Source organism: Miscanthus floridulus, chromosome 2 (assembly GCF_019320115.1).
Source record: "Miscanthus floridulus cultivar M001 chromosome 2, ASM1932011v1, whole genome shotgun sequence".
NCBI classification, from domain to species: Eukaryota; Viridiplantae; Streptophyta; class Magnoliopsida; order Poales; family Poaceae; genus Miscanthus; species Miscanthus floridulus.
In genome coordinates this window covers 54,520,471-54,524,920 of record NC_089581.1, presented here as the reverse complement: position 1 = coordinate 54,524,920, position 4,450 = coordinate 54,520,471, and the positions used below count along the sequence as shown (strand labels likewise).

At 43.9% G+C, this 4,450-nt stretch overlaps 1 pseudogene; it reads left to right on the top strand.

Moving 5' to 3' along the window:
• Positions 1-235: 235 nt before the first annotated feature.
• On the top strand, positions 236-3,951 carry LOC136538837 (proteasome subunit beta type-4-like; annotated as a pseudogene).
• The last annotated feature ends 499 nt before the right edge of the window (positions 3,952-4,450 follow it).

Here is a 4,450-nt window from a genome sequence, read left to right as displayed (position 1 = left end):
CGTCTTGTGCAGTCGTGCAGGGAGCCCATCAAGCTCAGGCGTCGTCAGGCCAAGCCCAGCCCACGTATGTCGGGTACAGACACTAATAATAATAAAATTCTTTTGTACAATTCTAAAAAAAAAGGGTACAGAGTCTGAATTCTGAACTCGTTCCGATTCCTCCGCCGTTTCTGCTTGTCCTTCTTCTGCAAGACTGCAATTTTTGCTTTTCCAATTCCGAATTTCTCCTCCTCTATCCGAGTCCATATTGCAGATCGCTTCACCCTCCGCTACAAGCACCACCGCGACCCTCTGCTCTGCCTCCCGAGTTCGGACGCCCCGCCGCCGCTTCCTTCTCCGGAGATCCTCTCCTCCAAAGTGGAGGCGGCGGAGCGAACACTAGCCTGTCACCATTGTACTCCCAGCGACCCATTCCGACAGAATACTTCCGGTCCCTTGCTCTTCTTTTTTTCTTGGTTAGATTTTGGGTTCTGATCGGTGTGGTTTTGCAAGTGGTGGTGTTGCAGGTGCCGCAGAGGCGCAGAACGACATCGACGTGCTGAATCCGCCGCCGGAGGTGGAGAAGCTCAATCACAAGAAGGAACTCCTCGTCCAGCCCTCCAGCTCCATGGTACTCCCCCACCCCTGCATCCCTCCTCCTGTGTTTATTCTGGAGCGCGCCTTTTCCTTCTTGTCGAGAACATCACTGTAGCACGTTGTGGAGAACGCGCACGTAGATTCCGAGGGAGCTCTGTTACTGCTTCATGACAGATTAGAATCTCGACTGAAAACATTTTCATGCCACTAGATACATCTGTGGGAGAGCAAAAGATGGCTACTTTCGTTAGCATTGGTTGCCCTTGATTAATTTTATTTGCCCAAGAAACATTGTTAGAAAATTTTAGTTTTACTTGCATTTCGGGCGAGCCCCTCAGCCTTGTGGCTCTAGCGTTTGATTTTCATTTAGTTGACCGGCTTATGGCCTGCAATAATTTTTCTGGACTCAGCTGCTCTTGTTGCGCTAGCATGGGTGATGATTTGTGTCTTCAATTTTGCTGTCCATCATACTGACAGTATGATATGTTTACTATCTTTATGCAGGATGTCAACTGCCAGCGCAGCTTGACCATGTAAGATCTCGAGCTTTTGTACTTTCCCATAATATGTTTTTCCTTTACTTCTGGAGTTCTTGTCATGAATGTTCTATTCTATCTATTCCCAGCCCCTTGCCTTTTCTGTTTACACCTAATAAGTTAATTTGCTGTGTGATCTTACCATTGCAACAATGGGCTAGGTTTTTTAAGTGATTATCATTCTATACTGTTCAATGTTTCTAAACTGGATTATACTACTGCACATTGACCTAGTATATAGACTTTTTACAAATTTTTAGCTTATTAGCGATACTATATCTGTTACTGTTACAAGTATTAGATGTGAACAGTATCCTTGTTATCACCTTTGTTTCTAACGTTTTCTGTGAGGGCAATATGACTGGCATGAATTGTGTGCTTGTTATTTTTCAGAACACCTCTACTGTCCAAGTTTTCCTTGCAGCGTGGCATTTCTATTCAACTCTTCTTCGATTCTATTGTTGTGCATTGCTTTTGATAAGCCTATCCATTCACATTCTCCGGCCATTGTTTCACATCAATAGGTATCCGTATGTGACTGGCACTTCAGTCATTGCCTTCAAATACAAGGATGGTGTCATCATGGCATGTGACACTGGAGGTTAGTCCCGGTTCATCTGCACAGACAGATACCATTATCACAATGGGAACTTTAGTACTAACTTCTTTTTGCAGCCTCGTATGGGTCTACTTTGAGATACAAGAGTGTGGAACGCATTAAGGCAGTTGGCAAGCATAGCCTCATTGGAGCAAGCGGAGACTTCAGTGATTTCCAGGAGATTTTATGCTATCTGGATGAACTAACGTATGTTCCTTAACTAATAGGGATCGAGAAAATTGTTCCATAACTATTGGGTGAATATGGAACTTCATAATGCGAACTCATGTTTTTCTCTGTAATGCTATGGATATTTGAAACTCTTCATTGGCCCTTTCTTTTCAGTTTGTCTGATCATATGTGGGATGATGGAAACTCCTTGGGCCCCAAAGAGATCCACAGTTATTTGACAAGAGTAATGTACAACAGACGCAACAAGTTTGATCCTCTCTGGAATTCACTTGTACTTGGTGGAGTCAAAAAGGGTCCAAAGGGTGATGAGAAGTATCTTGGCATGGTATGCTCTTCTTTCAAATGATAGTATCTTACTTTTCACTGGGCACTTGGGAATAGAAACTGTTGCCACTAGAAGACGAACAAAGTGAAATTACTACCCCCACCCCCCAAAAAAGCCCCTTGGTGGGGACTGACTGCTCTACCCAACGAAAGTAGCATCGCGATACAGAGATCAACTACATATTCGCGTACCATCGGGGCCGGCTCTATAGATTTTATGGCCCTTGGGCAATACGAAAGCAAGGGCCCTTTAGGCTAAATTTTTTTCCCCACTCTATGATCATGAGAAGTCATACACTAGTACTAGTATGAGGTAGATAGGGGCATGTATATATATAGTTCATAAAACACAATGTTTATACAATAGAAGAAACTAAAAGAAAAATAAAATGACTATTATGATTACCTCAAATAAGTAAATAATTCTTCAGGGCTTGTTGGAAAAAATATCTTCTGGCATTTCTGGATGCAAAATCATTAAGAGCAATGTCGAGATCAATGTTATCCAACACATCCTTCTCAGTACAACACATAGCGCTTAGACCTAAAATTGCGACAGAAAGTAAATAACAGGATAGAATTTTAGAGAAACATCACTAACATGGTTACAAATGGTATATAAGTAGATGAGAAATTCCAGATAGATAGATCAAAAATTCAAAATTCAGATCATGGTCAAACGTAGAAGTAGTGAGGTGTTACCTGTATGCGGCAATTCGGGAAGAGTGTCGACAAGTCGCCGCGCCGCTGGCTGCAAGGAGCCACCGCATGGGCTTGTAGGTCTGGGCCTTCCTGCTGCTGAACAAAGTATATACAATATAATATACATATATAACATATACTCATATACATATACATGAAATTTTTTGGCCCCCCCGATGGCTTGGGCCCTTGGCCGTCGCTCCGGCCGCCTAGACTCAGAGCTGGGCCTGCGTACCATGCTATATCTATTGATGTCACAGATCAGCGGCAACTCCCATACTAAGTATGGTGTCTCATATCGATTGTCTAACTAGCAGCCTTGGGATCTTTTTATTGATTTTGTGAGATTTAAAATTAGGATTGTCAACATCTTATGCCTAATTCTTGGCCTGTGCAGGTTAACATGATTGGTACCCATTTTGAGGAAAACTATGTTGCTACTGGATTTGGAAATCATCTGGCAATCCCGATACTTCGTGCTGAATGGCATTAGGATATTACTTTTGAAGAAGCTGTAAAGCTGGTTGAGAAGTGCTTGCTGGTCTTGCTGTACCGCGACAGGTCATCTATCAACAAGTTCCAGGTATCAACCCATTAATCATGGTTAATGTGCTTAGTTTGTTGAACCTGTAAACATTCAGCATATGATTACAGATTGCTCTAACCAGCTGTTGAATGACAGATTGCCAAGATCACAACTGAAGGACCAACCATCCACCCACCGTACTCCCTGAAGACGTACTGGGGCTTCTCCCACTTTGAAAACCCAGCCCAGGGGATTTTTTTTTTAATTTTAACACTTTTTGAAAATTAATTTTAAATCTAATACCGTCGGTTTTTTTAAAAAACTAACACTTTTGGCCGCGCCTATTGCTCTGGCGCGGCCAAATACCTGTGCCGCGCCATGCATGGTGGCGCGGCAGCGGGCTGACGTGGCGGCGACCGGAATCGCTGACTGCTGACGTGGCCGGGCCTGCCGTGCCACCGATTTTGGCGCGGCAGTGCCGCGCAATGGCGCATGGCGGCGCGGCAAGGGGGGTGATTTGACGGGTCGCAATAATGCTGCTACGCTCGGCTGCAGTGCAGTGTAGGTGCAGGTTTCCCATTTATCGTAGTGCAGTGTAGGTGCAGGTGCAGGTGTAGTCTGCTCCGCTCGGCTGCAGATTTCCCATTTCCCTTGCCGTGCATGCACTGCATTTCCATGAACCCACTGCATGATTGGTCCGGTCAGTCTTGTGTTAGGTCCAACCAGAGCTGGGTCTGTCATCTGTGTGTGTGCATACATTTATTGTGCTTGCTCAAGGGTTAGGGCGTGTTTAGTTCCGAAAATTTTTGGCTTTTGGCTACTGTAGCACTTTCGTTTGTATTTGGTAAAAATTGTCTAATTATGGACTATTTAGGCTTAAAAGATTCGTCTCACAATTTCTCGACTAACTGTGTAATTAGTTTTTTTTTCGTCTACATTCAGTACTCCATGCATGTGCCGCAAGATTCGATGTGATGGTTACTATGTAAAAAATTT